The sequence below is a fragment of the Archocentrus centrarchus genome, chromosome 18 (assembly GCF_007364275.1).
Source record: "Archocentrus centrarchus isolate MPI-CPG fArcCen1 chromosome 18, fArcCen1, whole genome shotgun sequence".
Taxonomy (NCBI): Eukaryota; Metazoa; Chordata; class Actinopteri; order Cichliformes; family Cichlidae; genus Archocentrus; species Archocentrus centrarchus.
This window is the reverse complement of record NC_044363.1, coordinates 9,658,185-9,669,446: the sequence shown is the minus strand read 5'-3', so window position 1 is coordinate 9,669,446 and position 11,262 is coordinate 9,658,185. Positions and strand designations below refer to the sequence as shown.

The window sequence follows — 11,262 nt, the reverse complement described above, 5'->3', positions numbered from 1 at the left end:
GTTGCAGGTGCCTGATAGGTGCGGTTAGGCCACTGGTGACTGGGAACACCTGCACCCAGTGATCCCAGCATAGAGAGCACTGATTATAAACTCTGATCATGTGATGGAGAGGTTTTACAGTTTCCTTCTAAAAACACTACACCATGCTAGCACTCATGCAAATATGCTAACACCACTGACTTTCTGACTGACACACCTCTTGGTATTTTATTTGGTAATTCTACTTAACTTGATTTTTTTCCAATAAACAAACAAATGAGCTCCTTTTGAATTTGAAAGCTCACAAAAAAGTTGGGAAAGGGCCACATTTAGCACTGTGAGCATCTTCTTTTAACAAGAGTCCTAAAGAGTTTGAGAAGTGACAAGACCTGATGCTGGACATTTGAGAGTAAGGTTGGCTCATTCCTGTCTGATATGGGATTCTAGTTCCCTAGCAGTCCTGGGTCTTCTTTGTCATGTTTTGGTTCATCATGCTCTAAATGTCTTAAGTTGGTGAAAGGTCTGGAGTGCAGGTGGGCCAGTTAGGTACCCGTACTCTTCTACTACAAAGCCATTCTGTTGCAATAGATGCACTATGTGGTTTAGCATTGTTTTGCAAAGCCATCCATGAAAAAGTCATGGGAGGGGGAGAATATGTTGCTCTAAAACCTGTTTATATCTTTATATACATTTCAGCATTGATGGTGCCTTTCCATGCAATTCCATAGGCACCGATACATCTCCATATCATCATATATCATCATGCAGCCATTTTAACTGAGCACTAACACACGCTACATACTCCCTCTTCTCCTCAGTCTGGAGGATTTAGCATGCATCTTTTCCAAAAATAAATGTATTTATATATATATATATATATATATATATATATGTATATATATATATATATATATATAAATAAAACTAAAGGACAGACACCCTCTCCCTCCCCTTTCTTTCCATTCACCTCTTTTTACTATTTATACCCCACTCTCCATTTAATCAGTAGTTATTATTAATATCTTGCTCTCTTCCACACCATGTCTTTTGTCCTGACTCTCCCCTAACCCCCCACAGCAGATGACTGTCCCTCCCTGAGCCTGGTTCTCCCAGAGGTTTCTTCCTGTTAAACTGGAGTTTTCCCTTCCCACTGTCAACAAGGATTTCGGGAGTCATTTTGACTGTTGGGTTTTCTCTGTATTTTTGTAGGGTCTTTACCTTACAATATAAATCATCTTGAGGTGATTGTTTTTATGATTTTGCGCTATAAAAATAAAATTTGAAAAAAAAATTTGAATTTGTTCCTCTTCAAGACACATTTTACAACCAAGTTGAACCTTTCACTGCATGTAAATAATGTATTAATTTTTCTTCAGCCAATTCTGAGAAAAACGTGAATATGGATTTCCTCAGATTTCTAAAAAGTCTACGTGGGCTAGCTGGAATTACACGCAACCATAAAAGGTATAACAATATATAAAAATCATTTTTTTATTAAATGCCTTATTTGAGTACTTTATGCAACTCCTTTTTCACACAAGCACTTCAGTATTTTGCCCTCCGATACTTTGGCATGCAGACTAGAACAACCTGGGATTGAAAAATCTACCTTCCAATTAATAGATTAATGTTCTACCTCCTGAGCTACGACAACATTACACACAGATATGACCACATGGCACACAAAGTCAAATATATCAAGAGGTAGGAGTGCTCATTTTGGAAACCTCGCATAAGGCCTATTTCAGGGCTTACACAAACACCTGATACAGTCATTTCGCTTAAAGGACATATTGTATTAATCTCTGGCTCTCTTCCACAGCGTGTCTTTTGCCCTGTCTCTCTCCCCTCAGCCCCAACTGGTCACAGCAGATGATTGCCCCTCCCTGAGCCTGGTTCTGCTGGAGGTTTCTTCCTGTTAAAAGGGAGTTTTTCCTTCCCACTGTCGCCAAATGCTGCTCATAGGGATTTCTTTTTTTTTTGACTGTTGGGTTTTCTCTGTAATTGTATGGTCTTTACATCATAAAGTGCCTTGAGATGACTGTCTATTGTGATTTGGTGCTATATAAATAAAATTTAATTGAACTGAACTGAGGAGCACAAGGTCAAAGAAGGAAAAAAGGAAAACAGACAAAATTACATCTAATAATGGAAACACAGAATTCTTATACAAGATCAAACAAGACCAAGGTGCAACCAATGAGGGTGAAGCAGAGAATCTCAAAAGCAAAGAAAGAGACAAAGGCAGGAAGTAAAATGAAATGGAACAGACAAAATAATGCAATAGCACACATTAACAGACTAAAAACATGGAAGACTGACAGACAAAATAGCAATTATTGATTTTAAAGTGCTTTATAAATAAAGTTGATTGATTGATTGATTGATTGATTGATTGATTGATTGATTGATTGATTGATTGATTGATTGATTGATTGATTGATTGATTGATTGATTGATTGATTGATATGTCAAGAATGATACTCTGACACATCAAGACACAGCAGGAATAAATAATGAGTGCAACTTATTCTGAAATGAACTTTTGCAGTCCTGTCTAATATTTCTATATGTCAGAACAACTCAACAGCAGAAACCATACCCACTGTATCTAATACAACCTGCCACCATCTCACTACTTCACAGAAATACAAAACCACATTTCAACTCCATTAAGGCAAACATACCATCAGAATATTTGTCACAGCAGCGGATTCATGCAAGATGCAGCCAGTAACACTGAATTTGTGAACAGGGAAGTGATGATGCTTTAGCTAAAGTCCTCGATCTATTGGTCAGACTTCATTCAGTCATCATCCAGACAACATGAAGGCTGCATCTGTTTCTCTGCTCCTTGGTGAGTTAGTCGTTTTTTCTGTATTTGCACCACAGGAACAGGGGACCATCGTACTTCTTAGAATTCTGTTTTAGGGTCTTCTTTAGCTCCTAATGCTGATGAGATACTTGTCACCATTAAATATACATTGAGTTACACACTGTGGTTGCTCTAGATATACACTGATTTGTTGAATATATGAGAAATTTTCTATAAATATACACAGTCATGCAAAAGAAAGTTTTCAAAGGACTCTGCACTCGTATGAAAACCCATGATTCAGTAGCTTGAATGTCCACATTTAGCAGCAATAACTTGAATTAACTGTGTGACTTTATCAGTTTCTCACATTATTGTGGAGGAACTCAGTTCCACTCTTCTTTACGTTACTTCAGTTCATTGAGGTTTCTGGGCATTCATTTATGCATAGCTCTTTTCTGGCTTCCTCCTCCTCAGACACTATTGTTTCATTTTCTTCTTACAACATTGTCACCACTTTGGTCACGTCACCCAGCAGTAAACACATTTTGTTGTATAGAAAAATGGGCTGTGGCATTATGTAGATTTCACAAGCTTGTTAGCTTAGGTTGATTTTGGATCATTAACATATGCATAATAGGTGCATGTTTCATGAATGAGACAGTGCTTTTGTGTACACACTTTTTTTGTTTTTTCCTTTTTTGTTTTCTACAAAGTGAAATATTGAATGAGGCCCACTGTTCCGGAAATGGTTGGTTGGTTGTGGTTGGTTCAGATGTAGCTTTGCAAACTAAGCTGTGCTGCCATGTTCTTTGTAGAGAGAAGGGGCTTTCTCTTGACAATCCTTCCAAACAAGACATACTTGACAGTACAATTAGAAAAAGACTGAACATGAACTTTAACATTTAACATGCTAATTGAGGCCTATAGAGTCTGAGATATAGCTCTTGTTTTTTTTGTTTTTTTTGAATAATTTCTCTGAGCATTTCATCTGACCTTGGGGGTAAATTTACTCAGATGTCTACTCTTGGGATGATTGTGGCTTTATGTTAACACACAGGAAAGCATCCTTGTGATTTATTTGGTTACTATCAGATTCTAGTGAGTGCTCAACTAACTTTGTGGTGCAGCCTTGTATATCACAACAATTTTACCTATTCAATTTAATTTTCAATTCAATTCAAATCACAACAAACAGTCACCTCAAGGTGCTAGCAACTACTTGCCAACCAGTTGGGGATACACATCTTTTCCTAGTAACTGGTGGTTGCTATTTAGTTTGAGACCAATTTACAGGCTGGTATTACTGGTGCCTAAGATAAACTATTTTATTTTCTCATTGAATTTAATACTTCTAAGTAAAGCTACATTCTCAGTAATTAAAGTAATTCCACCATAGTTCCCTATGACCTCTAATGGCCTCTGACCTTTTCTGTCCTCCTGTTGCAGGTATGTGTGTACTGCTGCTGTGTCCTCTGACTGTTTCAGCAGGTGAGATGATGGAAGTGAAAACAATCAGTGAAACTCCAACAAAAATACAAATACATTTACTCTTACTGTCTGTCTCTCTGTCTGTCCTGCAGTCTCTCTGTCTGTCAGTCCAAACCTTCAGCAGTTCTTCAGGAAATCTTTTTTAGTGTTTCTAAGTTGTGTTGATGATGGACAGACAGTTGATGGATGGACAGTGAAGATGACCAGAGGAGGACACAATGAGGACTGTGGAGCAGCTGCAGACTTTAGGAGGGTTAATAGTTCCTTCTGTGTTCTTGATCTCTCCATCTCCTCTGGTGGAAATTTCTTGTGTGAAAACTCATCTGGACAGCAGAGCGATGGAGTCTCCATCAGTGTTTCAGGTACAGACAGTGAGATGTTCCCACCTGTCCCTCTGTCTCTGTGTGAGTCTTCTCTGTTGGTGGAACTCTCATTCTGTATCACTCTGTTTGTGTCTCTGTTGGTCAGCTGATTCTCTGATCCTGGAGATCCCTGCCCTTCCTGTGATGACAGGAAGTGACATCACCCTGCATTGCAGACAAAGGAATGCTGGCAGAGTTGCAGCTTATTTCTTTTTTAATGGAGGTCGTATTGGATTTGAACTTAAATCAGAACACACCATCACTAATGTCCATCAGTCTGATGAAGGTGTCTACTCATGTTCTACTTCTATATTTGGACCGTCTCCTCAGAGCTTTCTGAGGGTCAGAGGTCAGGACAATGACAGCACTTCCTGTTTAAAAAGGAGAACTAACCTGCTGACTTGACTGAACAAGCTTCATCACCTCTCCTACAGGTCTTCCTCCTCATGTACAGAGCACCACCCCTGGTATTTCTGCTCTTCCATCCTCTCCCACAGCCTTCCCTCCTCGTTTCTCCTCTTCCATCATCCTAGTTGTAGCAGGTCTGGTTTCTACAATTCTTCTGGTTCTGGTTGGAGTTCTGTTCTTCTACAGGAAACTAAAAGGTATGAAGCCTGTCAGACTCAACAGTTTCCAGTCAGTTCAGTGTGGATTATGTGCTCCCCCATACAAACATATAAAGCATACAGGAATCATCAAATAAATGAAAAACCCTTTTGACAAAACTAATTAAAACCAATAGATTTAAACATTTATTGATGTCTGGGCTTTAAAAACTGTTTATTATGTTGTTAGGAGAAGCTTCATTAGTGCATTTTGTTCCTGCCAGAGTTACACTGGTGTAAGACGGGAGAAAATGATACAGGCAAGGGAACTCTATAATTTGGCTATTGAACTAAATTGCAGGTTGATAGCAACAGCTTCTTAATATTTCATATTTGTTTGTTTTACAAACTGCTTATTAGGATTTTAGATTTTTTTTTTTACTTAGTTGACTTATTCTTGTACTTTTTACAGTGCATTTTAAGTACTAACTAGTTATTTAATTCATCTTTAGCTGAGTGCCGGTGTTATGTTCACTCTGGGCTTTACATTAAAGAATAAACAAGTAAGACCTGTTTCACTTTGAACATGTCGTATCTAAAATTAGTTTATAATGTGAGTGGAAAGTTTTTGAGTTCTCATATCTCTGTCAACAGGAAGCAACCCATGTGCCACATACTGTGGTTACAGCATGCTGTGGTTGCAGATCTTTATACCTTATATGTATCTATGCTGATGCTGAGTGCATGAGATGACAGGATATGGTTTTTATGCTGTTACTTTGTTTGTTTGTATATTTGTTTGCTTTTTACATTTGTCCCACTGCTACTTCTGGTCACCTCTAGTGTCTTTTTACTGGACATAAGATTATGGATCACCCCACCAAAAAAAACCTTTCTAGCATTCCTCAGAGTATTAAAATTGAAATTATCCCTCATCCCACCAATATATTTAATGTACATGCTTTACCGACAGAGGTCTCTGGGTGAGCATCATTTACTGTCAAAAGCTATCCTGAGAGCACAATAATAATAATATCCATCCTCTTTCAGGGTCGTGGGGGGCAAGAGCCTATCCAAGCTAACATAAGGCGTGAGTGAGGCAGGGTGCACCCTGTACAGGTCGCCAGCTGGTTGCAGGGCTAACACAGAGAGACAGACAACCATTCACACCTATGGGCAATTTAGAATGACCAATTATCCTAGCCCCAGTAACTGCATGTGTTTGGACTGTGGGAGGAAACCCACAGACACGGGGAGAACATGCAAACTCCACACAGAAAGGCCCAGGCCAAGGTGGAATCGAACCCAGACCTTCTAGATATCATTGTAGCTGTGATACAGCAGTGCTAACCACTGCACCACCTTGCTGCCCTGGTTGCTTAGTTAACAATATATTTTTCACATGAAGTAAGAAGCTTGCAGACAGAATAGAAAGAAGAAAATAAAATAACAGAGTGGTGATTTTGTGTGTGTGTGTGTGTGTGTGAGAGAGAGAGATGGTGCTCATTTATATGGACCCATTGGCTTCCTTGCTTTGATTCTGCTCAGTTCACACCTCACCTGCTTTAGTTTGAAAGACATGTTGGAGCATGATGCTGTGTACTGGATGTCATGGTTGAGGGGAGGGGTAGTATACTGGAAATGTACTGGAAATGTAAAGAGGAGCTAAGGTGGGGGCGGGACAGTCCCCAGGGTGTGTGGTGGTGGCTGTAGCTGCAGCAGTGGGCGCAGACCTGGGAGAGGGGCAGATGATGAATCAAGCCTAAGTGATATAGCCTTCCACTTTGTGAAATATTGCTACACTGGCACACAGATGTATCTTGCTATGAGATCTTGTGAAAAAGCCCAGCTGCTGTTAGAAGGGTAAGCCACAGAAGGTTATTGGAGAAAAAAAATGGCTGTCCACAGAGTTCTGCATCAATCAAAGCATATTAATGGAAAGTTGACTGTAAGGGAAAAGTGTGGTAGGAGAAGAAGCACAAGCAACAGGGATGACAGCAGCCTTGAGAAGACCTTTTGCATCATTTCCTGTATGCTATTTAAAGGTGAATGAGTTCCCTAATCATGTCACATGCATCATCTTCAGTAGATCAGCAGATCCAACATGTTACCCATGTTATCACCAAATCAAACCTGTGATTAAACATGCTACTGTGATACGTCACTCTTAGTGAAGAACTACCTCCAAAAGATCAAAGTGAATGTTACTGACTGGTCTGCACAAAGCCCTGATTTGAGTCCCATTTAATATCTGTGGAATAAACTGAAGACCAAGAAGACCGCCAAATCTGGAGGAGCTTGAGAGATTCACCATTGGAGAACGGGCTGGGATTGCATGTGTGAGACTTGTTAAAACTACAAAAAGCAACTGTATCCAGCAAAAAAGGATACACAATTTATTTGCATCAGGGCAGCTAAAAATTTTGACCCTGGCAGTTTCTGTTTTTTGTGAAATAATTGTGTTTCTTTGTACAAAGTAAAATAATGTAAGCAATCAAAATAAAAGTAATGATTCTGTCCTCATCTGTACTTATAATTGCACTCCCCAAGATCCATGTAAATGTCAGCTGTGCATGAAGCCTATGTAAGCTGTGTGCTGAGCTTCATTTCACTTCTACCCCACAGTGAAACACTGCAGACTGAAACGAGTCAGAAGGTTGTTGCTGGTCTCACCTGTCCAAGAGATGACGGTTTATTCATGTCAATGTGCTTTTGTGTTTCCTGCTTCTTTTTTCAGGAAGGAGTGACTCCTCCCCTCCTCTAGATGTGACTTATGCCGATGTCACCGTCACACAGAGGGCCAATAGGAGAGGTAGGCGTGTTTCACCAAAATACCCCCCCCCCCAGTCCACACACACACACACACACACACAATTTTTTTAATTCTTTAAATAAACAGTTACTTCAGGGAATACACATAAGATTCTGCGTGTGTGTGTGTGTGTGTGTGTGTGTGTGTGTGTGTGTGTGTGTGTGTGTGTGTGTGTGTGTGTGTGTGTGTGTGCGTGTGGATTTTCCAGAAGAACATCCTGCTGAGCCACACATTGTCTACTCTGATGTGGGGATTCATACTTCAGGTACAAATATACAGAAAATTGATGATGATGATGATGATGATGATGGTGATGATGGCGATGGTTGTTCAGTGTGGTGACGTAGGACATGTATGAACAGTGAGCATCACACACACTCAGTCTGGTCTAAGTTACCTTCTCAGATACCATCACAGAGTCCAGAGCGGCTCTCTGATAGTTTACCTCGATGTCTGGACGACTCCTGCTGCTTTAGGTTTCATAGTCTCACAAAGATTCCTGAAAACTCCTTAAAACTTCATAATGACCTCATACCATCCCATACCCATACCATACCAGACCATCATACCATATTTCCAGCACACCACCTTCAGTCTGAGGTTTGGTTAGAATGATAAAAAAGCTGGAGAAGGTTCATCTCTAGTTTGTTAATCCCCTTCATTCACACTGAATTCAGCTGCACTCTTCTTTGAAATACCTTTACCAGCACAGACTCAGTGGGACAGCTTGAATTTATTGCCCCTGTAAGAGAGGCATGTTGAACCATGGATGAAGCCAGTCTGAGTCTGGAGGGGGCTCTGTGTGAGTCACTGGGCTAATCAGTATTCTGTGTTATTGAAGATATAAATGATTCCTTTAAACGGGCCCTTTAAATCTGGAACTTTGTGCATGTGGAAATTAATCTCTTTATGTGAGAACAGAAATTTGTTGAGGTAAATGATACAAGAATCTAATTCAAAATTTTTGCATGAAACTGTGATGAAGCTCTGCGAGTCCTAATCTGATCAGTCAGCGAGTCAGATCTGAGATCTACTTCATTCATATTTCTGTCTTCAAGTCCTGCTGAGGTCACCTATGGTCAGGTGATCTTCAAAAATAAGAGGAAAGCTGGCAGGATGACAGGTAACCACGACAATCACTCCTGGAACTTATTCATCACCAAATTCAAAATATTTTGAAGAGCTCCACATTATATTTCCTCCATGAGCCTGTAGGGGGAGTAGACACATCACTGAACTGAAAAGTAGCGAGGTCATATATAGACACAAAGGAGATGTAACTGTGTGTTTGTGTTACAGGGCAGTCAGCTGATGCCGGGTGTTGTGTATTCATCAGTGAGAGCAGGTAACATTTACATATGTGTGAGTCAGTAAAGTTCACAGGTAAACATCTCCCAGCAGAAATGCTTGTCTCTGAACAGGAAACTGAGGATACACTCAGCCTGATGGACGACCTTCATGACACCATGCTGATCCAGTCTTCTTCGAAATGCTTCTGAATGTCTTATTTTAGCTCTTACTGCAGGATGTGTCATTGTTAGCAGCTACTGTGAGTGAGGGGGATAGTTCTGTTTTTCTTAAAAGCAGTTTGTCTTTAATGCTTTTATGTGCTCAATGTACAGGCATGTGAAAAAGAAAGCTCACCCTGTTTCATTTCTAAGGTTTGACACATCAAGACATAATAAAAAAAATAAATCATGTGGTCCATACCAGGCTCCAAAATTATTTAAAACAGCCTCATCACATCACACGTGTATTACACAACAAGAACGAGTACGAAGCAGCTGTTAATCAAGTTATTGATCAGCAAGTGTGTCTTATAGTTTTTATACTTATTTGTTTCTTTCTGTAAGCACGAAGTACCGCAGCAATTTCCTAATGCTGTGAACCTGTTCACCCATATGGCAATAAAAACCTTCTGATTCTGATTCTGATTCTGATTCTGATCTCATCTATAAAAACAGCCACTGTGCAAAGTAAATGATGTGTTTTTGTGACAGGCTGCTGGTAACAAAGTGCCTTAAGATACAATTTAAAATTGTTTGCTAAGCTGTCTGTCAACACTGGTTCATCCTTGAGTAAGATGCTTTTTTTTAATGTTTGAATGATTCATAGGTCAGAAGAGAGTGGTTTAACAAAAAGAAAATGTCAGGCAGGTGGGCTAAAAATGAGTGAACAAGCAGACAATGTTCAAAGGAAGACCTTGAAGGATGTTCAGCCTCTTGCAAACCAGATATAAAGAACTGAGGGGTGGCTCATGATGGACGCACTTTTCTTCTCTCCCCAACCCTTCCTTCTTTACCCGGCTTTGCTGTTTAGAGCGTCTCTTCACACAACTTCCGAGCTAGAATTTACAGAATTTAGCTGCTGATGAACATTCAACATCTTATGAGAACTGTTAGCTGAGGCGGGGAGCTTGAGTCAGCCCACAGTAACCCAACCCCCCCCACCTCCGCTGGCTTCCTTCATCCCTGCCCTCCCCACCCTAGTGCTCTCATGCAGTTCTTCGTGCACTATCGCAGAGGTTTTTGTAAACTTACACTGTGTGTGTGTATGTATACACACTATGAGATGATTTTTTTCCTCACTCATCCCTATATGTTTTTGCTATTGTTTCTGTCTTTTTAATGGCAGTGCCTCCAGAAGGGGGCAGCATGTCCACAGTTCACCTATCTCCCCATGTTTCTTTGTTTGACTTCTTGGATGGGTGTTCTGTTAACTGTAATTTCCCCATTGTGGGATCAATAAAGTATCAATCAATTTGCACAGTCCTTTCCAGTTGGTATAAAATAGTAAGGCTCCATCAACTGGGAACCACTGAGTTAATTTCTCTGCATGCTGGCTGTGGGAAACTCCCTGGTATCATTCTCTCCGTCTCACTCATAGATGCAGCTCTGCTGTTCTGTTTGAGCCACCACACTTTTTTACATTTACTGCACTTCTTTATTGGAGCACAACAGATGTTTATATTATTTTGTTAAATGAGAAAAAACACAAACATCTGCAAAATAAAACAATTTCAGTCTCCACTCAGGTCTTTAATGTTACGGATCACCATCGGCTGCTGGAACATAAAAAAATAAACACATATTACACTCAGTTTTGTCAAACTGATGGCTCCACTGTTTGTGGATTGGTCTCAAAAAAGACCGCCTATGCTGTAGCAATCTCATGTAAGAGCTCTGTGTGTGTTAATCTGTCAAATAAGAAGCACATTTAAAAGGCAGAGAGACTCCTCAGAATTGTTGTTCTTACTAC

The 11,262-nt window shown here is 40.0% G+C and overlaps 1 long non-coding RNA gene across 1 annotated transcript; it reads left to right on the top strand.

The window, feature by feature from the left end:
• Window positions 1-8,225: 8,225 nt before the first annotated feature.
• Window positions 8,226-9,552, top strand: LOC115796771 (uncharacterized). Its single transcript, XR_004021339.1, has 3 exons — window positions 8,226-8,269; window positions 9,304-9,349; window positions 9,426-9,552. It is a non-coding gene; the product is annotated as an uncharacterized LOC115796771 (long non-coding RNA).
• Window positions 9,553-11,262: the final 1,710 nt, after the last annotated feature.